This window comes from Canis lupus, chromosome 14 (genome assembly GCF_048164855.1).
Source record: "Canis lupus baileyi chromosome 14, mCanLup2.hap1, whole genome shotgun sequence".
In the NCBI taxonomy this organism is placed as follows: domain Eukaryota; kingdom Metazoa; phylum Chordata; class Mammalia; order Carnivora; family Canidae; genus Canis; species Canis lupus.
Window position 1 is genome coordinate 31818965 of NC_132851.1, and position 26798 is coordinate 31845762.

Sequence of the window (26798 nt, forward strand, 5' to 3'; positions counted from 1 at the left end):
ACCCCAGTGCTGGGCTGGTGTCTCCCCAGGACCTTGCCCTAGCCAGCTCCCAAGGGAAAGCCTCCCAGGATTTGGGATTTCATTTCCAGAGGCTCAGGCCCAGAGCAAAGAAGGAAAAAGAGGCAGCAATAAAGAATACCTGCCAGGGCAGGAGGTAAGGGATGTGTGACCAGGCAGATCCAGCAACATTTTACAAATTAAAAAAACAGAAACAACCAATGGCTCCCAGGAATGAGGGCTTGGAAGGAACGCCCTGGACCCCAGGCTCCCGGGGGGGCCCCCTCAGCCCCAGACTCGCCGACTGTGAAGTCTGTGGGGTGGAAGCACTGTCGGGAACGCAGACAGGCTCTCCCTAGACTTTGAAAGCTCACTGTGGTTGCATCTCCTCCCACCCTCCCGCTGGGGACGTATCACAATGTCATGGATTGTAGGTCACAGCTCAGATAGGTCATCCCACCTGCCAGGGCCACACAGCTGGTCAGGGAAAGAGCAGGAAATGGGACTCCGGCATCCTGATGCGACCCTGCAGTGCTCCACCCCCTGGCACAGCCAGCCCAGGAGCCACGCGCTGGCATCCCGAAGCCTGGGTTCAAGTCCGCCCCGGAGGCCGTGGGTCTTGCCAGTTAGCCCCTCAGGAGATCAGGTTTGCTTTGCAAATTGGGGGCTCCCCAGGACCAGCGTAGACGGGGTGCCGGGGAAAATGGGCCTTAGAGCATAGACACCAGGATGGAATCTCAGGAGGAGAGCTGGCCCTGCTGAGACACTTGGCAAAATGTTTCCACGCTGCTTTTGGCCTAATAGAGCCGGTTTCTGGCCAACTGTGCTCAACGCCTAATTCCAAACAGATGGGTCTGTGCCCTGCCCCCACTCATCTCCTGTGGCCTCCTTGCTCCAGGGGCCTCGGGCGAGACGGGGGTGTGGGGGAGCAGCTTTCTGAGGACCTGCTGGGTCTTCCCAACCCCACGGAGGCAGAGACTGGGAGTCTAGACCTGCATTAGCCAAGGGATTAACAAACTCCATCCTCCTCTGTCACAGCACTAGGTAGGGCCAAGGTGCTGGAGTCTGATTCTGGCTCCACCAAATCTTTGCTGGGACCACTGGGCAAGTATCTTCCCATCTCTGTGCCTTTCCCTCCTCTGAGAAGCAGGCACGGTTGTGCTGAAATAAAGCTGCGTTTGCAGGGCACTTGACGGGATGAGCACTGGGTGTTATGCTAAATGTTGGCAAATTGAACTCCAATAATGAATAAATAAATACATACATACATACATACATAATATAAAAGCAAAAAATAAAATAAAATAAAATAAAATAAAATGAAATGAAATGAAATGAAATAAAATAAAATGAAATAAAATGAAATAAAATAAAATAATAAAATAAAATAATAAATAAAATAAAATAAAATAAAATAAAATAAAATAAAATAAAATAAAATAAAATAAAATAAAATAAAATAAAATAAAAAAATAAAGCTGCGTTTCAATCAGCCAGAGAGTGTATGCCAAGCGCTCAGAAGAGGCATCCCACAGGGCCGGGGGGATCGGCCCAGCCAGTCACGTCTCCTGCCCTGTGTCCGAAGTGCAGGCCACTCTCATGGGATTCCCACGACCCCTTGCCCCAGGCCTGCAGTGGGGTCAGCACTCTCCCCACGTAATGGATTTCGGACCGCTTGCTCGCAAAATACCTGTGTTTAACGAGGGTTGGACAAGTTGTCATCATCCCAGTTGCTGAGGTGAAAATCGGAAACACAAAGAAATTAAGACCTGGTCCAAGGTCACCCAGCCTGGAAGCGGTGCAGCCAGGACACAAACCCCGGCGGATCCCCCTGGCACAGAGCTCCTAACCACCACGCAACACCACCGCCTGCAGCGGACATCACCTTCTGCAGGGGAGTGCATCCTGCTGCTTCTCCCAAAGGTAGTGCTGAGCCAAAGGCCGGCCTGTCTGCACTCTGGCAAAGCCCCTGAGCTGAGAATCTTTTCTTGCTGAAGACAGAACAACTCTCCCCAGCCCTGGAGTCTCCCAGACCCTGAACACCCTCACCCCTGCTGCTCACTGTCCCATCATCCACTCGCCAGCCAGCACCCCAGGGTCTGGGCTCCTGCGGATTATTCTCTTTCAGGAGGAAGAAGACAGGGGCACCTGGGTGGCTCAGTGGTTGAGCTTCTGCCTTCAGCTCAGGGCGTGATCCCAGGGTCCTGGGATTGAGTCCTGCATCGGGCTTCCCACAGGGAGCCTGCTTCTCCCTCTCCCTGTGTCTCTCATGAATAAATAAATAAATAAAATCTTAAAAAAAAAAAAAAGGAGGAAGAAGACAGAGACGATGAAGACTTTAAGGGTTCCCACACCCAGAGCCAGCTAATCCATGTGGCCTTCTTTTTTTTTTTTTTTTTTTTGATTCATCTATTTATTCATGAGAGACACACAGAGAGGGAGGCAGAGACACAGGCAGAGGGAGAAGCAGGCTCCATGCACGGAGCCGGATGTGGGACTCGATCCCGGATCCTGGGATCACGCCCTGAGCCAAAGGCAGACGCTCAACCACTGAGCCACCCAAGTGCCCCTCCACATGGCCTTCTCATTCAAGGGTCATCTCTAATCATAGTTTGCTTCAACCAGCTAATCTCTTCCCTTTTTACCCAGACATCTGTCTCCATAGAAAAATGCCTCCACGGAGGGGCCAGGGCCTCACTGCTGTGGGTTCCCGAGATAGGATTACATGGCAGAGAGAAATGGAGAGAGAGCACCGGGACTTTGGGGCAACAGGGAAACCACTGTAAAACCCTGCCAATTATAGGGCTGAACAATAAAACGGAGCTGCCACGGCCTCCAGGGTGGAAAGCCCGACGTGGTGTCTTGGACTTGCACCACTGCCCGGGATGAGGTCAGAGTGGTGGCTCACGGCGGGGGGCGGGGGTGTCACTCTGCAGCTGAGTGTCCTGGGTGGGACGTGCTGCAGCTGCCTGGTGCAGAGCAGGGGAGGCAACTTCAGGAAGCAGGGACAAGAGGCCACATTTGCTGAGAACCAAGGGCGGGGTGACAGCTGGACACTCAGGTACATCGCTGTACTCGATTCTCAGGACACCTCAGGCAAGGCGGGCCTTGCAGCCCCAGGAGCCAGATGAGAAAACAGAGGGTCAGAGAGGCAAGTGGACCTGCCCCAGCCCCCTGAGTACTGATTCTTGAACCCAGATGGGGCTGATCCCAGGACACCCCCCAGCCATGCTGACTAAGTGCATGTGTGCACCGTCACCCTGAGAAGACGGGGCTGTTTATTTTTTTAGCAAAGGAGGAGGTGAGAGGTTGTTTTACTCTAGATGGAAGGAGGGACCTGGCTTCTGTTTATTGACAGGTCAAAAGTCAAAGAAAGGATTTGAGTCTGTAGGTAAAGCACTGGATGAGGAAGTCAATCACCCTGCTTTTTTTTTTTTTAAGATTTTTATTTATTTATTCATGAGAGACACAGAGAGAGAGGCAGAGACACAGGCAGAGGGAGAAGCAGGCTACACGCAGGGAGCCCAATGTGGGACTTGATCCCAGGACCCCAGGATCACGGCCTGAGCCAAAGGCAGACGCTCAACCACTGACCCACCCAGGTGTCCCATATCTTGCCTCTACTACGAGGGGCGCCTGGGTGGCTCAGTTGGTTAATAAAAGCATCCGCCTTCGGCTCAGGTCATGATCTCAGGGTCCTGGGATCGAGCCCCAGGTCAGACTCCCTGCTCAGCTGGGGGCCTGCTTCTCCCTCTGCCTCTGCCCCTCACTCGTGCGTGCTCTCTTTCTTGCTCCCCTCTCTTAAATGAATAAAATCTTTAAGAAAAAATCTTGCCTCTACTGCAAATGCTGTGTGATCTCGAGCGGATGACTCCGGTTCTCTGTGCAGTGACGTCCTCACCTGGAGAAGAGGGGGTTGGAGTGGTAGCTTGCTTGATCCACATGCTTCCCTCCAGCTCCGGATCCTATCTATTGCACATCAGCTTGGTGCGGAGGGGTGTGGGGGGTTACGAGCAAAGACCCCGGCGTCGGATTGCTAGGTTCAAGTCCTGACTCTGCCTCCCCACCCCCACACCCCTGCATTATGTGAGCTCAGGCAAGTCACTTTTCTGTGACTCAGTCTGCCCTGTATCAAATGAGGGTAATGACACCCAGGGCAGAGGCTGCTATGACAATTAGGTAAGATAATGTGTGCGGAGCACAGGGGGCTGTGCCTCTGTGTGTGTCAGGACTCAAGCCAGGGCCACACAGAGCTCAGCACAATCTGATGTAGGAAGGAAACCGCTAGCCTACTGCGAGGGCGGGGGGGGCGGCGGTGTCTCATATTGTAATGCCTTCTTCTGGGGGACCCACAGCAAACAGGACCCTCACCCCAGCTCCGCGGACAGGTCAATCCAGGTCGGCCCTGGTCAAGGCTGGGTGCTTAGAAATCTGGGTTTGTCCACTGGCTTCCAGAAGGGAGGCATTCCCAGGATGTCAGCGTCTAGAGGGCCGAGCCGAAACCCTCCCAGGGTGACCTCCAGGGGACTGTACTCATCCCCACTCAGAGCTCTTTAAATTCATTCCAGAAATGGTGTACCTGAATGAAGCGATTTAGTCTCTTACCCCGGGGTGGGGGTGGCCCAGCTTAGGTGTCTGCAAGGAAGGGACGGGTCTAGCCCAGATGACCAGGCTCAGGAGCTGTGGAAAGGTCATTCCCAGGTCCCCTGACCCATTCCCATACCCTGGCTGCCTGCCTGTGCCCTATGCCCCATGCCAGGCACCGTGCCGGTCACCCCGGGCTCAAAGCTGAGTGCAGCACTACCTGTAGTCCCCAGGAGGCCCTGCCTAGTGAGGGGTCATGTGAATTAGCAGATGGTGCACAAAAGGGCTAATCCAGCTCTTTCCCTCTACACCTACATAGAGTCAAGACCAAAGGTCAGGAAAGCACAGCCCATGGCTCAGACCTGGCCTGCCTCCTATTTTTGTAAACAAAGATTTAGGGGAACACACCTCCGCCAATTCACTTAAGCATTGCTCGTGGTTGTGTGTGCATCTGGCCTGCCAGGACCAAAAATGTTTAGGCTCAAGTTTGCGGCCCTGCAAGCATGCAGCCACCCGAGTCTGGCTACTACATAAGGCCTTCTCAGTCCGCTGTAGTGAGATGAGAACATTCCACTGGGACAGGGGAAGTGGCGGGGGCCAGGACAGCAGATGGGGTATCAGCGACAGCTGCCCAAGGAGGTGGCCCTACTGCTGAGGTGGTAAGGGCTGGGCAGACGCACCTGCTGGGTGAAGAATTAGGGGTGGGCCCTCTGGGCAGAGGGATGGCACGCATCAGGACACAAGGAGTGTGCAAGTGCTGAGCTGGTCCTTCCTACGGTGCAGGCGGGCAGGCAGTGCAGGACAGCTGATGCTCAGGAACCAGGTGCCAAGGCCTGTGGGGCAAACCCGGTCCCCATCCTAACAGCAGAGCAGCCACAGAAGGACCTGCTGGCCCTGTAGCCGTAATGCAGGTGACACACACAGAGTTCAGGCCACTGTTTCAGAGGTATACCCAGTGCTTGCACCTTGGAATTTAGCATCTAGCAGAGGAATCTGACAGGCCAATGCCAGGCAGGATGTGCTGAGGGCCTGGGAGGGGTACAGAGAGAATGTGAGCGAGGGTCTGAGGGAGAAGGACACGGGGTCCATTGGGAAGAGGACGAAAAGGATCCCAGAGGAGAGTCAGCATTTGCGGAGGGACCTAGGAGCTCAGATGTGGGGGGTGGGGGTTGTTTAGAAAAAAGGTAAGAGGTCATGAAACTGGACCAGCAGGCTGTCCCACTTGGCGGGTAGAAAACCGAAAGGCCAAGCTAACAGGGAGACAGAGGGGCAGGCCGATTAACTTGCATCTGAAGTTGGGGACAGGAGGCTTGAGAGGCCTATGAGGGATGTCATGGGGCACCCATAGGAGGGGGCCAGGCCCAGTGATGGGTGCAGGCATGGTTTCCTAGAGGAGGTGATGTTATGATTTGAGGAGCTTTAGGGAATTAGCTGTAGGATGTCACTGGGGTCCATTGAGAGGCACAGTGTCACTCTTGGTGATGCCGGTCACCCAAAGGCCAAGGAGGCCACTGCAGTGCCGGGCCTTTCTCCTTCCTCCCTGACCATCTGCCAGCCCCTCACTTGCTCTGCAGGGGCCCCCGGGGGTCTGGGGCTCAGATTTCCCAGGAACGCTCCTGCTCCCTTAGGGTTTGGTGACGGCCGTTCCCCAGGTACCACGTGGACAGGGCTCTCACCTCCTCCATGCCTCCTGAGAGTTGCCAGCCCTAGCCACCCTCCACTGGCAGCTCTGACCCTCTCCCAGCATGTCTCACTCTCCTAATGCTAGACTCTATTTGCTAACTTTGGAGTTTATCAGAAGACCCCCCCACAGGATGTACATTTCACAAGGGATTGCTTGTTAGTTTGCTGAGGCATCCCCAGCTCTCCGAAGCCCTCCTGGCATGAAGAAGTATTCCGTCAATACTTGTTAACTGAATTAATGAATAAGCCAGAGTGGGGAGCCATAGTCTGCACCAGACGCAGGTGGAAGAGGAGCCAGCACTTGAGTGTGAAATCTCCCAGATTCCTTCACGCAGGCCCCATGCTATGATGACATAATCTGAGCCAAACTTTTATCTTTTTTTTTTTTTTAACTTCTGTGTATTTTCAAAGGCTGAGAGGATGCATGTGCCTCTGTTAAGCTCAGACTACGAGCTTCCAGACAAAAGTATTTTAGGACAAGACTCCCAGCATGAGATGTGCCCCTGATGGAGCACAGCACTGCCCATCGGGTGCAGCCGCGAGTTTAAGGAAATCCCTGGGACCAGGCACTGTGGGCTCCTTCTTTGATTTTGGCCCTGCCCAATGGCCAGATGTTCTCAATCGGGTGGCTAAATGAAGATGGTCACGTCACCAGCAAACAGAGGAAGAGAAAAGGAGGAGCGGAGTCAAAAGTTGGGACCAAGCCCTTGATTTGGTTTCTAGGGAAGCAAAGAGGAGGGAAGCAGTCCGCTGGCCCCCCGGGACCTGCACAGCTGACCTCTTATCTGGGTCTCGCACTTTTGGTTCTACTCTATAAGCCACTCCCTGCACATGACCTTGGTTGTATTCAGAGGGTCCCTTACCCTGGTAAGGGGACAGAAACACAACCTTAAGAAATGGCTGTGTTGGAAATTCAGATTGTTAGAAATGATGTGAAATGGGTGACTTTTACTGTCATGACCTTAAAAAATACCTTATTGGCATTAGTCTATGTATAGTATGTTATATATAGGACATAAACACATAATTGTATGCATATTCGCATGTAATATATACATATATACACATATAGAGCATGCATACGCACACGTGTGCATAGATATATAGCACGCATAGCATTTAATATGTGCCCAGCACTGTTCTACTAAGTGTGCTATATGTATCCACTCTTTTAATTCCCACAGTAATCCTATGATGTGGATCCTATTATCCCATTTTACAGATGATGGAAGGGAGGCACAGAACAGTTAAATACCTTGTCTCAGGTCCCTCAATCGGTTGCAGGTGGACCTGGGACGTGAGCCCCTGTCCCCCCAGGCAGCCTGCTCGAAAAGCCATATTCTCAACCACTGCACCTACACTTCTGAAATTATGTTCCCGGGACCCCTGAGGGTCACGGAGGCCCTTCCAAGGAGTTCATGATGCAAACCATTTTCATACTAATACTAAGACATCATTTCCTTTGCCCCTGTCTTACAAATGTACAGGGGAGCCTCCCAGAGGCAAGCGACAAGGGATTTCAGCACAGATTGAATGCAGAAGCAGACAGGAAAACCCAGCTGTCTTCGTTTAAGCCAGACATTGGAGAGATTTGTAAAACGGTACCAGTCTTCTCACTAATGTTCTCTTTAGGCATGAAGTTGTTTCTCGTTATACGTATGTTACCATGTGATTGGTTTATTATTATTATTTTCCAAGGAAGGAACAAATCTGAAAAGCACTTCTCAATTTTAATAATTGACAGGACACATGTTAACAGGAGAGGGCCCCCATAAGGAAAAGCTACTTGGGATCATCAGTAATGTTTAAGACTGAACATAAGCAGCTCGAGAACCACTGCAGGACACCAGCTATGCTGTTCCACGCCACGTCCTGCAGGGTCTTGGGAAGGGCACACTTGGCAATTTGGACAGGACTCCATCTCCTGCCCGTGCAGGACTGACCATACTGCAGTATGCAGAGCATCCCAGGCCCCTGCCTGCAAAATGCCCGAAGACTCCCCAGGTGCATGACAGCGGATAGGATTCTCCCCAGTGTGTGTGTGTGTGTGTGTGTGTGTGTGTGTGTGCGTGCGTGTGTGTGTGTGTGTGTGTGGCTGAGAAGCACAGCTCTGAAAGGGTATTTTCCCTCACTCCCTCCCTCATTCCCCTATCCATTCACCCAAACCACCTAGGAACTAATTAGGAGCTGGGTAAGAGCTGGCGCAGCCGCTGTAAATTAATTTGTCGTTCTTGACTATTTTTATTTCAGAGGAATGACTTCAGAGCCCTAGCTCTCTGGGTTCCCACGGGATGTTGGAATTCTGGGAGCTCCCGAGTTTCCACGGAAGGCGGGCATTCTGTGCCTCTCATGGTCCAATGGCACCCTGAGTTCCAAGGAGACCCATGGAGCCTTCGAACTCCAGACTTCCGCAAAGTCCCTGAAGCTTATCGGGTCCAGGACCCAGAGCAAAGGATCCCCAGATGTTGCAGACACCCAGCATGTCAGCATCCCTGTTCATGCTGCAGGAGTGTATTTTTCCCTGGTAATTACCAACAGTGCAGTTTTACAGATGAACATGAGGGGCACCTCTGGCTCCAGTTCCACCTGCACAATCCCAGAGAATCCTCCCTCCCCCATCACGGCACACGCTGCTCCCAAGAAAGGAAGGGCCTGAGGACCAACTCCCTCTCCCAACAGAAGCAGGTTTCTCTGTGCCAACTTCCCGTCCCTTCACGAGCATCCCTATCTCTCCCCCATTCCTCGTGGACCTGGACGCAGGGCCCAGCTGAACGCAGACCCCCTTGTCAACACCAGACCCCACTGTCTCTCCCCCAGTCCCAGCAGGGATGGTCTTGCAGCTCTTGTGTCCAGTCTGCCTTCCTCTCTCTGTTCCAGAACAAAGTCACAACTGGTAACAGGGCAGCAAGAACATCTTCGGGAATCTCTCTCCTGCGAACTTATCTCAAGAACACAGTTCAAATGAAGGAAAATGCTAAAAGGATAAAGATGTTCAACGAAGTGCTGTTTATGACGATGATGCTATATCTACGCAACATAAGCTATAACATGCCCAGTGACACAAACGGTGAGGTCACTCGGGTACTACCACTCGGTGAAGCATTACACAGCCACAGAATGCGACGATCTTTCATGTCACCGCCCGAAGCACTCTCTGAGAGACCCCAACTCCATGCAGGTACTGAGGACACAAATGGGGAAGGACATGGCTCCTGCCTTCAGGGAGGTTCCAGTTGAGTGACTGTCCATCTGCTGTTCCTTTAAAGCGCAGAGAGCCAATTCCATTCTACTCAACCAACAGAAAACAAATCCATGCCTCCTGCCCCCAAAGCCTTGCCTCCCTTCTCTTTTTTGATGGCTGATCCCCCAATACAGAGGGTATTTCCAGCACCTATGAGGAAGTGTTCACATGGAGGCCATTGAGCAATATGGTGACATGGCCCTGGGACGGTACTATGCAAGACAAAGCTTCCCAAGTGGATTTCAGACAGGCAGGCTCTGGTTCCCTTCCACTTCCTTCTTCCTCCTCCCCGTTATCCAGATCAGAAAGGGCACCTGGCCATTTGGGCAGGTGTGCTGGCTTGACCTAACCTGAGGCAGGCACGTCATCAACGGCAGCTATTCCAGCAAGCGTAGAGGCAGAGCTGTGAGCAGCACAGAAATAGTGGCTAGTCCCAAAGTTATAGGACCATGTGCTCCCAGATGTGGGATTCCCCCATTTCCAGTTCTCCAGAAGCTGGAGACAGAAGTCACAAGAAGCAACTGACTGGTCGATGCCCCCAGGGAACAGAAGAAGAGAGAAATAATCCCCCAGGGGGCCCACGCCTGCAACTAGCTGGACGTCATGCTTATCAACCCAGCCGCCACCGGGGCTGGGTCTGTGTGGCCGAGACAAGGAGTCAACTGTGCCCGCCTGCATATACCCATTCTCGGCCCTGCAGATGCAGATGTACCTGGCACAGGCAGGTGACCCAGGTGAAGAGTGAATCACACTCCTGCTCCCCAAGGAGCTGCCAGTCTAATGAGGAAAACACACACAGGCACTGCACGACGGACGGTGTGGTCGAGACACACACAGGGGTGCCCTCGGGTCTGGGGGGAGGTCAGCAGACAAGTTGCAGGGAAGGATTCCCAGAAGAGGCGACACTTGAGCTGAGTGTTGGAGAGGGAGGATTTCAACAGGAAGGTACAACGAGAAGGGTGTTCTAGGTGGAGGGATGAGCACGTGCAAACCACACGCTCTGAGTCCCGGAGACATGAAAGTTCCTTCGTTTAGAATGAATGTTCTCTGTGATAAACACAGGCTAGATCTAGACCCACAGCTGCACCTCTGTAGCCACATCTGTAGCTCAAGTACCTGACAATGAGCTTTTTTGGCTGTGATAGAAGTAAGCCCCTGACATTAAACTTTGGATTGCCAAAACATTCACTTTAAAGACATCTATCTCGCTCTCTCTGGCTAGATGGGTGCTGGGGATTAAGGATTAAGGGGATCAACACCTGTTGTGCTGAGCACCGGGTGTTGAACGTAAGTGATGAATGATGTGTTGAACGTGAACGTGATGAATCACTGAGTTCGACTCCAGAAACCAATATGGCGCTAAGTAAAACTTAGGAATTTAAATTAAATTAAAACTTTAAATAAATAAATACACAAATAAGTAAAAATAAAGACATCTATCTCAAAGACCTGCATCACCCGCTACACAACTAGATGAACAAGCAGGCCGCCCCACCCACGGAGATCCCCTCTTGGAAAGCCAATGGTGACTCTAACGGACAGTTTGAGTGACCCCGCTTTTCCCTTCCCACACCCTCACTCCTGCTTTTAGGTTTTGAATTCACCAATCGAGAGTAATCCTGCAAAAATCTGGCACCCCAGCCCTTGACCCCAACAAAGGCAGTACCCCAGTCCCCTGGTGGGCAATGCCCTGGGGGCTGACCACAAAGAGGAGGCCCAGGGGAGTATCTCTGGCAGTCAGAGGGTTAAGACGCCCCCTCCCCCCCCGGCCAGAACAGTACCTGATGCACAGCGTCCAGAAGGGCCCCAAGCATTTTTACATATATTAACACACTTGATCCTCACAACACCCCTATGGGGCTACACTACTGTCTCATCTATTGGGTCCATTTTGCAGAAGAAGAAACGCAGATCAAGACAGGTTCAGTGGCTTGCCCAACGTGGTACCGCAGGCCACAGGAGTGTGATTTGAACTCGAGCCTTCTGTCTTAACAGTTTACACTCTTGACACTACTCTTAAAATTACTGTGTGTTCACAGAAGGTGAGGTGAGGCTGGAGAACGGTGATAAGGCCGGGGTCCTGGGTGGGGGCCCAGGTCAAAGCGAGGCTTGTCCGTCCTATTGTGGAATTTGGACTCTGTCCCAGGGCTAGAGGGGACATGGACACCGAAAAGAGGAAGGACATGACTGGATGCCCTTTGAGAACAAAGGTTATTGGTACATATCCAAGTGCTTATCATCCAGGCATGACTGGAATAAAAATAAGTCATTCACAGCCATCTCAATCTGTGGGCTTGGCCTCCAGAAGCACAAAGGAAATTTCCATGCTTCTGGTGTCTGGTGGTACCACTGCACCCCCCAACTTCTTGTGGCACAAGTGGTGTCAAGGCCTCCAGGCCTGGCCACCATGGTTACCCCAGAGTGTCCATCCTCCCATGAAAGGTGTGTCTCAGCTGCAGCCAAGACACCTGCCCTGAGCCGAGCCGGTGGAGAGGGAAGCTGCATGCACGACAGCTCGCCCACAGCCCAGCAGCGTGGGTCAGCTACGAATAACACGGGTGACGTGTTGGCACTGACGACGGGCCAGGCACCAGGCCGGCTTGGTGCACAGCGTCTCACCCCGCTAGGCCCTCACCGGGAACTGGGGCTGTCTTCCTTACAGACGAGGATCCGGGTGACAGAGCTGGACAGACACAGATGGAGGAGCCTCCAGGCCCGTCTCAGGCCGAGATTTCTTCGGGTGAACCCTCAGAACTTGCATATCCCTGTGGGGTCCATGTCACCAACAGGTGGGACCGGCTCCATCTTACCAGGGGAACAAGGCTCAGCAGGTTAAGGACCCACGGGGACAAGTGGAGTCACAGTGAGCTTGTGGTGAGGCTTGTTGCTTGTTGCCTTTCCCCCTTCCAGCCCTGGCTGACCACCAGGGCTGGATCTTTGAGCCCCCAGGGAGGGCACTCACTGTTGCCACCTGCCCCAGTCTCAGGTGTGGGTGCTAATGATGCAACATGCCTGCAAAGCCTTCTGGGACCACAGTGGAGAGCATGTGCTCTGAAATCCAGAGTCTGTTGGTCCCCAGCTCTGTTTTACAAATGAGGTGACAGGTCCGGGAGGGGGTAGGGATCAATGAGACCTGCTGGTGGTGGGAGAAGGCCAACCACGTGGCTTGAAGGCCCATCGCCGCCACTTACTGACAGCTGTGCATCTGTGGCTAAGGTACTTAACCAGTCTGGGCTGATTTCCATCACCGGTGGAACAAGCAGAATGACAGCGGCCAGCTCCCAGGGGGGCTGTGGGGGTTAAATGTGTCAATGCTTGGGGCTCTTAGAAGAGCAAGAGACCCACGGGGAGACCTTCTGAGGGTTGGCAAACACTCTGCCAGCACTTACACCCCGGGAAGTTCAGGTGATTCCTCTGAACACAGTCCCAGAAGTGGGATCGTAAGTTAGATCCCTTGCATAATGGCCAGGAAAGTGCCTTTCTGCACTTAAGTGCCGGCATCACTTAAGAAGAAAAAAAGTCGGGATGCCTGGGTGGCTCAGCGGTTGAGTGCCTCCCTTTGGCCCAGGGCATGATCCTGGGGTCCCAGGATCCAGTCCCACATCGGGCTCCCTGCATGGAGCCTGCTTCTCTCTCTGCCTGTGTCTCTGCCTCTCTGTGTCTCTCATGAATAAATAAATAAAATGTTTAAAAAAGAAAAAGAAGAAAAAAAGTCTTTAGCTCTAATTGATTAGCCCAAGAACAAGGGCCTGAAGCATCTAGAAGGTAAGTCCCCCCTACTACAGACCCCAGGATCCCCACCATCAGCCTTTCTGCTAAGTCTCCATCCAGCCTCCTGCTGCAAGGAGCCCCTCGTGCCCCGTGACCCCTGCGGCCCAGGTACCCCAGGAGAGAGAGCATTCTCGCCCACCCCCAGGAGGCCTGGCCCACGCCAGGGAAGCTTCAGCCCCACCCCTGGCTGCACCCCCACTTAGCTCGGGCTTGCCTTCCATTCTCAATTCATACCTGGTATCCTGACTTCTTCAAGAGAACTCCCAAATTATATTAGCTTCAGGCCTCCCCAAACTCAGAACTGCAGCTGTGCCTATCACTGTGCTGTTAAGGTGCCTGTTTCTCCCACTGAATTCTTAATATCTCGAGGACAGAGCTCCGGTCTTACTGTTTTATCCCGGGTGCTTGGCACAGGGCCCAGGACCCACGGGTGTCTGCTGCCCAAACGAACAAACGAATGGATGGATGAGAAGGACAGAAAGAAAAACGGCCTCCCTGCCGGCAACAGTTGCTCTTTTCTTAAAGGTTATCAGCAACAGAATCCCACCCACATCTCGCTGCTGCCCATTTTCATATCCGTGACCACCAAGCTTGCCTCTTATCTGGTCAGAATGCCTTGGCCTCTGGTTCGCCTCTGGACCAGCTGATAACATTTAATTTTTTTTTTTCTTTTTGGAGGAAATATTTGAGTTCTGAGAAAGAGTGCCCATGTGCGTGACTCTTCAGGCTTGAAAAGATGCACCAGAGACGCCAGTCCTGGCTTTCCAGGGCGAAGGCCCGTGGCCCCTCGGGGAGAGTAATGAGTCCCACACCTGTCCTCTGATCACCAGCCGGAGCTCCTCGTCATCGTCACTGTGTGCTCTCTCCTCCGGCACACTACACTGTGCTCTAACCCGCCACCCCCGCCCAGTCCCGCCTGTCCCCACCCTACCGCACCTATACTTACATCCCTGCTTACCATTGATCTTTCCCTCTTCCCCATCCCCTCAGCTGGCACCTGAGCTCCCTGGGTCTCTGTCGGCCCGGGACAGTGCCTGGCACATAGAATGAGCTCAGAAATAGTTGTTGATGCACAAAGACACTGGCATTTATCAAGTTCACATCCCACAAACACTCCGCTGGGAGCCAGGGATCCAAATGTGTTTTAAGTTAAAGCCTCTGCGAAGAAGCAGCTCAGCTGGAGATAACACCCCGCTCCAAGGGAGGAAATGCCCTCTCCCTGGGGGGAGGCCCACTTCTGCATTCATGCCCTCAACCCGATCAAGGGCTTTGCAATCGGGACGCCTGGGGGGCTCAGTGGTTGAGCGTCTGCCTTCAGCTCAGGGCCTGATCCTGGGGTCCTGGGATCGAGTCCCACATCAGGTTCCCTGCAGGGAGCCTGCTTCTCCCTCTGCCTGTGTCTCTGCCTCTCTCTCTGTGTCTCTCATAAATAAACTAGATTTTTTTTTAAAAAGGGAGGGGGCTTTGCAAGCACAGGACAGCAGCCACCACCATCCCTCCCCTCCATGGTAATGCTCATGCACACACGTGGCCCTGCACAGATGTGTGGCCCTGCAATGCCACATGCATCTCTGCACAGCCTCGGACTCCATCAGACATGCAGACTGTAAGCACCTCCTGGTTGTGAAGGAACGGGGTGTCTGCCAACACACTGTCGCCTTCCTCAGTGGTCTCTGGCCCATGGGGACAAACACTTCCCTCACCTTCCCCTCTGCTCAGGTTTTCTGGACCAGGGGTGTCACCCCAGGCCATCCAATCAAATGCCAACAGACAAACAGGCACTCACTGTAACCTTGCCACATTTACTAGTTGCACAACTTTGCACAAGTTATTTATCTCTTCGGAGTCTTGTTTCCTCATGTGTTCTTGGGCCACCGAGTTGTTAGGAGCTGTAACAATAAGCGAAGGGTCTGGAACAGGGCCTGAACCATAGTTTAATAAATGTGTTGGCCTGCTGTATTGGCAGTGGGCCTGGGGGACTGGTCAGCATCACTGAGACAGACGTGGATTTCAAGAATGCTGTAGCCTCACCCAGGTGCACTCGTGGTGGTTTTAACATATACATAGTTTGATTTAGAAATGATCTAGATGACGTGCCCATATATGCACATTCACACACATGTATGATGTGTATGCACATATATGTGGATGCGTACACACATGTCTATGACTATGAATGAGTATATATGCACACACGTGTGCACATGCACACAAACACACACACCTGCCTCCCGGGTCTATCTGCTCAGAGGGCCTAGAGGCCACGCTATCTCAGTAGCAACAGACATAACCTATGACCAGATGGTATTTCTAGATACCACTCTCCACTGAAAAGAGCAAGAGCTCCTCGACAAACTGCTGATTCCGTCATTAACCAAGTGATAAAGCCAACATCGCAGTCAAGGGACAGAGCAGCACTCACCCTCCAAACACGAGACACGGGAGACACGATGTGAGTGCTGCGGGATGCCTGGCAGGAGCATCCGATCTAAATCTACTCACCAGGGAGCATCAGACAAACGGCGACTATGGGACACTCTGAAAAGTAATTGGCTTAAACGCGTCAAAGCCATTAATGTCACGAAACACAAGACTAAGGAAGTTTTCCAAGAAGGCCGCGTGCCAAATGGATTTTCTTTTGCGAGGAAGGACTTGATGGGGGAGTGGGGGAAGAGCACTTGGTAAAATCAGAACAAGGTCTTAGGCTCAGGTCAGTAGCAAATCAATGCTAAGTTTCTGACCGGGTTGCACTGAGGTTATAAGAATCCTCTGATTTCAGGAACAAACAGAGAGAGGAAAGGATAGAACGAATCCAGTAAAATGTTACCCCTTAAGGAATCCGAGGGAAAGGTATCCAGGAATTTTTTTTGGCTCGTCTTGCAACTTATCTGTAAATTTGCAATTATATCAAAATCAAGCAATTGGGGGAAAAATGTAATTGGGAAGTATACTCTGGGTTCATGTGCTGAGAAAATGTGACTTTAGCACTTAGCACAATAATTTAAAGCTTTTATGATAATTATTATTATGACCAGACGGTGCACGTAGCACATCATCAGCTTGAGATGGACAGAGGATGTTATCACTGTTAATGTCACCATCACCACCACCACTGTGGTGCCTGATGGGCTTGATACTAAGTACTAAAAAAAAAAAAAAAAAAAAAAAAAACCTTTTCTTATTATTACTTCTAATTACTTCATATCGGCATTAAGCTCCACTGTTTGAAGTCCAGTTATGGAAACACCTGTTTCAAGTGCTTCCAGCACTCACCTGCAAACATGAAGAGCTTAAAAACCAACCAAGAGAAGAGAAGAGGGGCCCATTTCAGATCTAGATGTATAGATACGCATTGATTCCATTGATTCAATCCTTTTCCGTCATCTGAATCTCTTTGTTCTTGCTACTTCCTGGGTAACCCAAAGTCGGGAAAGTCCAGCTTTTAAAGACAGAACCTGGGGCCTTTGCTTATAGGCCTCCCGGCCACCTAGGGTTCTTTCTCTGTTCCCTCTTGGAACTCACCCATAAATGCTGTGCATTTATGAATAAGAGAGCGACTGGCCCTCTTATTCTGCACCGCACACCAACTAATTCAACAAATAGAAACTCCTATTATGCCCCAAGTCCTGACCCATCCAAGATGGCGGCACTATTGCCAAATCCAAGCTTCTCCCCATGGATCTGTGGCATAGAACTGGCTGTGCTCAGCTCGGTTCTGAGACGTGATAAGGTCCCAATCATCACTGCTTTGTCTAACACGTTCTTTGAAGGTAAATCCATGGTCCCATCCCTATCATCTTCTGTCTCCATCATTGCTCATTCTTCCAAGACTCACAGGCACCATATCTTTAGCTCATTTTCTTCCTCTCTTGGTTTCTTATCTCTCTTCAACCCCTGTGGACACTATAGTCATTGCTTCTTCCCCTTTACAGGAGGCCTCACACTGCATCTGACCTTCCTATGACCATGGAAAGGCTCATATTTGTATCAACCTATTTGTATAGGTAAAAATGATAAATTCTAATGTCCAAGTGGTTTAGTGTTTACATGGACTCATACACAGTGACCACAGGTTGGCTGTCCAAAGACATTTTAGAAGCAATTCTGGTTTTACAGGTAAGAAGGTAGATGTCCTCACCAATAATCATATATAACAGCTACACACACACACATACATGTACCAACCTTCCTTCTTCCACGGTGGCTGCAATTATATCCAAGCTCAGTTAGACACTGGCGGAGCAAAGGGAAACATCACCAAGTGACCACAGTTTTCCCAAGCCAGCTTTCCTCGCTGATGGAAGCATTCTCAATGTGCATTGTCCACAATGGTAGCCACGAGTCACACGTGGCTATTGACCACTTGAAACGTGGTGAGTGTGATTGAGGGCTGAATTCTTAATTGTGATTAATCTTAATGAATTAAAATTTAAATAGCCACACTTGCAGGGGCTCTGCATGTGGATAGCTTCTCTCTAGACCAGGGGCTGGCACCCTTTTTCCACGAAGGACCAGACCGTAAATATTTTAGACTCTCAGGCCACACGGCCTCTGTCACCACTGCTATTGTCGTGTGACAGCACCACAGACATATCTGAAGGAAGGAATGGGACTGGGTACCGATAAAGCTTTATTTATAAAAAATGACCAGGCTAGTTTTGTCCTATGGGCCCTAGTTGTTTGCTGACATGCACACCAGTACAGGTCACTCCAGACCTTCTTGGGAATGGCAGGCACTGGCCATATGAGGCCGTTCCTAATCCAGTTTGTACAGAAGGCTTTCCTTTTACGAAAAAAAAGGCTGCTTTATATTCTAATGGTCCTGCATTTTTCCCTGAAGGTAGAAAGCTTTACCTCTTAATGGAATATCCCCAGGAGAACAGGCCAAATGACAAAGAGACCACAAGACACAGGGAAACATCTCTCCTCCCCTACTCAAGTTAATCTATGGAAGAAACCAGAAGAGACAATACCTCTCACTGGTGGGGGGGTAGGGGGCGAGGGTAGGCATTTACCTCAGTAGGCTGAGGGATTGTCCATCTCTGGTCCTCAAATGAAACTGCCCTGGCCACAGAGCTCCAAGCATTTGCTCACCACAGCCCCTGGCGATGATGATTACTTCTATTGGCATTTCCAGGTCAGAAAGGTTGAGTCTGAAAATGGTCCCGGCTGCAAGGGAAGAGGAGAAAAGCTCAAGTCAGTTTTGACATTTAGCTCCTCCACCGTCTTTTGAAGATGACTCGAGACAATTCAAAGGCATTTCCCCATCGCTCCACTCTCTCACCCAATGATTTATACAAATGGTTTTGTTTTGTTTTGTTTAAATAGAACTTATCCTGTGCCATGCACACAGCCAAGTACCAGAGACAGAAAGGTGAGGAGACCGTTGTTCAAACCCCTGGGAAGCTCAGCTGGTGGAGAAAGCAGACAGATAAACAAATAACTCAGGGCAATGCGGTACAAGCATGTGAGGGATGTATTTGGGGATCTAAGGGAGAAATGACCAACTCAGCATGAGAAAAGCAGGTGGGTTGTTTGTTGCTCCTTGCTCAAGTGAGATGCCGTTTGGCAAAAGGAAGGAAAGAGGAAGGAAGGAAGGAAGGAAGGAAGGAAGGAAGGAAGGAAGGAAGGAAGGAAGGAAGGAAGGAAGGAAGGAAGGAAGGAAGATGTGGGGAAAGTGTCTCTGAGGAAGCAGATCGGGATAAATGAATGTGTGAGTTTGGGGTGGGGATGCACCAGGCTGAGGCCCAGTGGGAGGCTTTGGAAGGCCTCCCCTGAGAGTAAGAACCCTCAGTTTTGACTTCTTACTGTGTCTCAAGCACCGAGAGATGAACAGGCCACACATTTTCTCACTGAGTCCCTGATGAAGGGGGGTCCTCTATGATTATCCCCATTTTATGGATGGGCAGCGGGGCCTGGAGAGCTATGAGCTCTTTGACCTGATGACAAAGGCAGTAAGCGGTAGAGCACAGCCCCCAACAGGACGCCCCCATGATGCGTGAGAACTCCAGTGGCACAGCCCTCATCTTCGCCACTGGGACAGGTGCCCTGAGCAACGGCCCCCACCTGCCCGGGTCACCCGGTACACATGCTCCTTGGGGGCAACTTTGCTCCCCCTCCCCACATAAATTGAGGTCCATTTCGCCACACTCTGGATCTGCACTTGGCCATGTAACCTTGTTTTGGCCAATGGGCCAGTAATAAAAGACACAAATAAAAGCTTAAACGGTGCTTATGCACAGAACACCTCCCTTTCTGGCCACCGCGAGGCGTCATTCGGAGGCCACATTACCCCACCTGAGCTGGTCACTACAGGCATGGGAGGGGCCCCAGGCATCCCAGTTCAGCCGGGCTGAGCCCCCAGGTCCATGGACCACCCCAGTGAGTCCCAGCCACGCTGCCCAAACCACAAGAAATGGCCAATCAACCCACAGAATCGGGAGAAATGACCGTTTGTTGGTTAAGGCACTAAGGTTTGGAGCTGTTCCTTATGCAGAGAAAGCTCACTGATACAATCACCAGGTCATCTTTACGCTGCCAGCAATGGCGATAAAACATAATAAACCTGAAGCTTAGAAAGAAAGATCCCGGGTCAGTGATGTGGAGGGCCAGACGTGCGGCCGGGTGGCGGTGGCACCGAGGAGAGATGGAAGATCACGAGCTATGCTAGACGTAAAGTCAACAGGATCCAGTTACATAATGACCCAAGATTGGTCTAGAGGCGCCCGGTGCTGACAATAAATAGATTCTATTTGGGGTGCGCTGAGGGGGCGGGATGTTTGCACGGAAGACACACGCAGTGGCCTGAGCCAGGGCACTCAGGGTTTAGCGTCACAGAAAATACGAGCTCCCAGAATGAAACTTTCTAGTCTCAGCCATTAGAAACAACAAATACCCACCATTTGCTTCGACGTGGATGGAACTGGAGTGAAGTAAGTCAATCGGAGAAGGACAAACATTATATGGTCTCATTCATTTGGGGAATATAAATAATAGTGAAAGGGAATAGAGGGGAAAGGAGAAAAAATAAGTGGGAAATAGCAGAAAGGGAGACAGAACATGAGAGACTCCTAACTCCGGGAAACGAACTAGGGGTGGTGGAAGGGGAGGAGGGCAGGAGGTGGGGGTGACTGGGTGACGGGCACTGAGGTGGGCACTTGACGGGGTGAGCACTGAGTGTTATTCTGTATGTTGACAAATTGAACACCAATAAAAAATAAATTTATTTAAAAAAAAGAAGAAGAAGAAGAAAAAGAAACTTTCTAGTCCTTGTTGTTTGAAAGGAGAGCTGAGATGGGGGGGGGGTTCACTGCCCCGGCCTCCCGACCAGACCTGCCACCGCCACCTCCTTTGATGCCAGTCCCTGTCCGCAGCAGCCTGCAGAGGGACCTTCCTCCCTCGTGTCACCAGCTCACACCTCCCGCCGTGTACTGCTACTCACTGCTATTTCACCACCAATGGCCTTTCCCAGGGAAGGGGCAGCTGGCCGTCTGGACAAGGCCAGGCACTGGCACGCCCCAGGGCTCCCCGCACTCCCAGAGAGCATGTGCCCCTAGCCTGATTAACGCCACGGGGGTGCCAGGGGTGCCCGTCCCACACGCCACTCTTGCCACGCGGGAGAAAGTCAGTTCCTGTTCCTTGAGTGAGAGAATGAACAAAACCATTCATTCCTGGGTCACACGTCCAAGATGTGTTGTTGTTGTTGTTGTTTTTTTTTTTAACATACTCCCGCACTCAAAAGCTGGGTTAGCCACCTTACATCCGGGTACCTGTGGCTTCCCGTGCTTATCTTCACCCCTTTGCACTGGATTCCCAACCCCGACTGGCACGTTGGCAACTGTGGGACTTTTATAAACTAGAACCGTTCCCCAGGTGTCCCCCACCTTCCAAGCCCTCGGTGTCTCAGCTCCTAACACAGCACAGGGATGCTAAGTACACAGAGAAGGTCACTATCCCACTCTGAACCTGTTCATCCCTAGGTGCAACCTAAATATCTACTGAGACTCTCTTTGCCTTCTGCTTTTTTTTTATTTGTTTTTTATGGAAGTTCGATTTGCCAACATGTAGTGTAACACCCAGTGCTCATCCCATCAAGCGCCCTCCTCAGTGCCCGTCGCCCAGTTACCCCAACCCCACCCACCTGCCCTTCTGCAGCCCTTTGTTCATCTCCCAGAGTTAGGAGTCTCTCATGGTTTGTCTCCCTCTCTAATTGTTCCCACTCAGTTCCCTCCTTTCCCTTATAATCCCTTTCACTATCTCTTATATTCCCCATATGAGTGAAACCATATGATGATTGTCCTTCTCTGTGCCTTTTGCTTTTTTTAACACGCAGCCCCGAAACCTCTTCTGGAATGCCACGTCGTGGCTCTTCCCATGCTTTGCCACCCTGCATCTCCCCATGCCCACCTGCCTTCCTACCCCTCCTCTCCCAGGCCATTCGCTCCTTTGCTTCTATCCATACAACCTGCAACCACCAGGTACCGGCCCAGGCCCTCGGCTGCCAACCACTGGGCTTAACCCGGGACACTCAGGAGCGAGAAACATGTCCTCCAACATCTATCTGCCACACAGGAGATGAGGGCCCATAAATCATTCCTTCTTTGGCCCTAATAGAACATCACCATTGGCCGGCCCTCACCCTATAGCACCATCACGCACTAGACCATGATCGATCTCATGAGAGATTCTGTTCTCCAATTTTTGTTTCTTTGGGGAGCAGAGCAGGGGACCAGAAGCGAAATTCTACATCACTCCCAGAGGAGGACAGCCAGTTGGCTTAATAAATCACAGCTTTTTCCTCCACGTGAAAAATGATAATCTGGATAATTGTGAACGCTGAGCCCAGCTGAACAACAGCTTTCAATTGCACAGACACCTTTTCTCAGATGCCCGTGGTCATGTCCTATTCCAAAACGGGGTGCCCTGCCGCTGGGTGTCCCGACCCGGGGAGGCTGGTCAGGCCAGGCTGTGTGACTACAGACAAATGGCCCTTCTCGGCATCTTAGTTTGCTCCTTGGTAACACGGACGCAGTTCCTGCTTCAACTACTTCGCAAGACTATACTGAAAAGCAAGTGGATAAAAACCAACGTGAAATAGTAAAGTGAAACTAGTAGTAGGAATTGTGGCAGATACACTGTGAAGGGCTTAACGGCACTTTCCCAAACCAAGCCCCGTGTTCTCAAAAGCTCTGCTAATCTCCACGGTGATGTGACATCAACTGTTATGTGCGTCATTTTGCGGACAAGTAAGTGGAGGCTGGAAGAGGGTAAGCAACTCTCCAAAAGTCAGAGCCGTGGCCAGAGCCCGAATGATACACCGAGGCCCACATGGACGAGCGCGGTGCTCGCGGAGCCTCTGTGCACCGTGCAAGTTCCCTGCTCCTCCCTGGCAGGGGCCACAGCACACTGTTGGGCTCTGCCGGTGAGGAGGGGTGGGGGGCACACAAGCCAGCAGCAGCCTCACCACCGTGCACCCCAGGGGCAGCCGGTCAGCACACAAGTGGGCGGTTTTTCAGTCTGAACTCCTGTCCAGAACACACTGACCACGGAGACAAAGGTCAACATGGAGACTGTCTGGCCAATCCGTCTGCAGAGGGACAGGTGCCCCAGATGTAGGCAGGTGCAGGGGCAGATCAGAAGCCGGCGGGGAGGCAACCCAGAAACGCCTGGAGTAGGAGCTAGGATGCCCGGAGCAGGGGTGCTGGCCGGGCTCGGTGATGGGAGCAGGGTGCAGGGCGGGGGAGCCAGGGGTGCCAGGGGCTGACTCGAGGGTGGAGGAGCTGGCCGGCCCCTTCCTGATGCTGCTGCACCTCCCTGCTCGTGGCCCCGGAGCGCTGATATGAGATGCACGGAACCAGGCAGGAAGCACATGCACTTGTTGGCGGGAAAGCTGCCTCCCATGTGTACCCTACCGCTCTGGAAGGGCTTCACCTGGGGGCAGTCCTCAGAGTAAGCGGGTTTCTGAACCCAGATGCTAGGTGCTTCTCCAGGGGAGGCATTATCACCAAGAGCGAATGGACGAGTGTGGACAATGAGGCCAGCACCGGGCTCAGCATCTCGTGGGAATTAGTTTATTCAGTCTTCACAGCCGTCCCTGGGGAAAGCGGGGGGAGCAAGCTGACCTCCATTTCACAGGTGTGCAAGCTGAGGCTCTGAAAGGCCATGAGGTGGGAAACCAGCAGAGGCGCCGCTCAAAGCCAGGGCCTCCTCCTACACAGGCCCTTCTCACCTTCTAGCCCATCAGGGCTCTAGAAGGTTGTCCCCTCCACTTCACTCTAGAAGGTTGTCCCCCCCCCACTTCACACCCCACCAATCCTCGAGCAGGGGGGTGGTGCGGCTCACTGGCTCACCCCTGCTCTGGGTTCCATAACATCATCTGTGGCTCCCAGCTCTCTCCAAGAGGCTTCAACTTTGGGTTGCCCACAAGGAGCACAATCAGCTCGAAGATCCTAGACAGATGAAGGCACAGGTGCTCCTCCCAGCACCAACACGGTGGTGATCGCTCCCATGTGCACCAGCTGGGGGGCTCAGGCTGCTCCCTGCCTGCCTCCACCTGCCGGGGCTCCCCAGGTGCACCAGCCAGGGGGCTCAGGCCACTCCCTCCCTGCCTCCACCTGCCGGGGTTCCTCCGTGGGGCTGATTGAACCTCTCCAAAGTGCAGGAAAGGAAACCTCGTCCACACCTCATTACCGAAAGAATGCAGGTCACTCAGGACCCCCAAGCGTCTCTTACACCCCCTTCCTACAAGCACGTGACAGGGAGATGCCCCACTTCCCTCTTGGGGTTCCTCTGTGGGGTCCCACGGGCACTGGCCCTCTCTACCCTCACTGCCACTGTTACCAGGTCCCACTGTCTTCGAGCTGGTCTGCTCTCTGGGGCTCTCCTCCATCCTCTCCTGTTATTTCTCTCAACCGTGGGCCAGAAAGCTGGGTGGTGCTACCGCAGGGCACAGGTGGAGAGACTGAGGCTGGGACACGGGGAAGCCCCACAGCTGCCCCAGAACCCCCAGGGTTCTCCAGGTGTTGGCTGTCCGTCCCCTGTCTCCTGCCCCCAGGCCTCTTGGACAGAAGATGCCCCCTCCCTTCCCTCCGCTCCCCTGCTGGGGCCACTGAACCTGCCTTCAGAGCAGGAGGACAGGGTTCCTCTGTGCCACCCAGAGCCACAACACCTGTGTCTGTTTTGCAGGCCGGCACAGCCTCAGTCGGGAGGCCTAACTCCGGAGCCTCCGGAGCCTTGTTTTGGAACACAATTTTGTGGGTGGGGGGGAAGAAGGAAGGGAAGAAGAGAACTTGCTGACCACGGACACCTTGAGCCAGAGGACGGGCCTGGCCATCACATAAAGCCTGTCCGTGTGGAAGGTGACCTGGAGTGCCACCAATTACCGTCCTATTTATATCCCTTTGAAATATGGCTAGGGAAGTGGGGGGGGGGCGCTTTGTTCTTTTGGCCTCTTATCTGATTCTCGGAAACAAAGTGAAGGGAGGTGGGAGGGAGGTTGGCAGCGGGGCCCCTGGCGTGGGCGGTGAGAAGACCAGACCCACTGGCCCCAAGAACCTTCTGGCACATGGGCACGTTGGAGCGAGCCCTGCTGGTGCAGGAGGAGGGTTACAGCTCCCCCGCTCCCCGGCTCAACCCAGTAGTCTGGGGGGACCTCGGGTCAAACACCCAATGCAACAAACTTCAGTTTTCCCAACTGTCAAAACACCGATAAGGAGAATGACCACGGAGGCGTGTTCAGGAGGTTGCAGGAGTTCAAACCGTTCAGAACATGGTATTTCCTGGGCAGGAACTCAGGAAGGATAACAGGGCAGACAGCCGCCAGGACTCACAAAACCCAACCCCGACGTGTGCTCAGAGGGAGGTCCCCAGGAGCCCGCGGGCCCCGGTGGTCTGGGAGGCCGTGGCGTGCGGGGTGAGGGGGACACCCGGAGCCGGGCGACCTGGCTGCTGGCCCCCGGGAGGGCAGGGGACGCCCACTCTCTAGGACACCCTGAGCGTCCCAGGTCGGGCGGCAACCCAGCGGGCAGGGCAGGACTTGGCAGCTGCCAACTGCGGGCTGGCTGCGGGCCCTGGCTCCGGCGGCCGGCAGGCCGAGGAGCTGCACGGGGCGGGCTTCGAGCTGAGCCGGCTGCTGGAGCTGTGACACAGGGGACAGAGAATATCCAAAACGTGTCGTCTGACCCATCCTCACCTGCCGCTAGGGCTCAGCGGCCACACCACAGCCCCAACCACTCTCCCGGCCTCAAGTTCAGAGAGGTACCCTCCCACCTCCTCCAGGAAGCCCTCCAGGGAAGCAGCTCTCCGGGACTTCCTCGTCCACGGAGGCGTCCGGAGGACAAAGGGCCGCTGTGTGGGCCACGGAGCTCGCGATCACCGGCAGCGCGCCAGCGGACACAGAATAACCGCGTGGGAGGGTGGACGCGAGGAACCAGTTCCTGGGAGCCTGGGCCAGGCGTTTCTGAACTTGAACCATGACGATGGGTTGGTCCCAAGGACCAACTCGTGTAGGGCTTCCTGAGTATACCTGGCGGGAGCTTAGGAATTCTTTCTCACTTTCTACAGATAAGGAAAATTGGGGGCACAGAGAGGTACAGCGACTTGCTCAAGGTCACACAGCCAAGAAGCAGCAGAGCTGGTATTTTTTTATTGAGCCAATCAATGAATGACTCAGGAGATGAATAATTGAAATCTTGGACTCGGAAAGGTTGAACAAGGGCATCGCTAAGCCTCTGTGCAAACGCTCGGATTTTACGATTCTCGTTTCGTGCTCTGTAAACGTGCAACCCCTGTCATTTGTTATCTTTCAATCTACTCACACACACCTTCCCCGCCCCACCCCCCATGCCCCTCCGGTAACGGTGACAGCTTATGACACCACCGCTCAGGCTCAGAGAGAAGAGAGGCCTCCTTTACGTCAATCCCAGGGGCAGAGTCCCAGTGACGCAGACATATTCCAATATCCAAAACGGGTGTCTGGCACAGTGTAGACATCGGTTCAGGTTTTCTAATCCCGGAGGGCGAGGATCGGTGTTGCATCGTTCGCTTTGCTCCCAGTCACAGGCAGAGACAGGAAAACAACGGCAGATCTGTGGGAACCAGTGCTTCCAACCACCACCCCAAAAGGTGCATCTTTCTTTTAAAATTTCTAGTAGGTGGTGGTGCGCGATCTTGTCGGCCTCTAAACTCCCCCCTTTTCTTTTCTTTTCTTTTTTTTCCTTTTTTTTTTTTTTTTTTTTTTTGGCAAACGGCTGAGGTTTGAAATTTCAGATTTTGCTTTAGGAACAACCAGGGATGCCCCCACCCCCTTCCCAGCAAGAACGTTCTTGTTTGCGCAGCTCGCAGGTCTCCCAAGCAACCGGGTCTTTCTTCATCACACTCTCCACCAGGTGGTAGGATTAACAGTGTTTTCGAGGCAGGAGAACAACGAACAGACCTTTCTCGCCATTGTGAAGATGTCATTAAAAGGCAATTTTCCAATGTTGCAAGAGCAACTTTTATTAATCATTTTACTCGGGCCAGGGCG

The 26798-nt window shown here is 52.6% G+C and overlaps 1 protein-coding gene across 15 annotated transcripts in view; it reads right to left on the bottom strand.

Annotated features, from left to right (window-relative positions):
- The window catches only part of ST3GAL1 (ST3 beta-galactoside alpha-2,3-sialyltransferase 1), a 97333-nt gene that overhangs the window by 60245 nt on the left and 10290 nt on the right, over positions 1–26798 (bottom strand). For all 15 annotated transcript variants that reach the window (XM_072774588.1, XM_072774592.1, XM_072774591.1 and 12 more), the window contains exon 2: positions 18292–18445. The gene's annotated coding sequence lies outside the window, so the exon portion shown is untranslated. The remainder of the gene's footprint in view (positions 1–18291; positions 18446–26798) is intronic.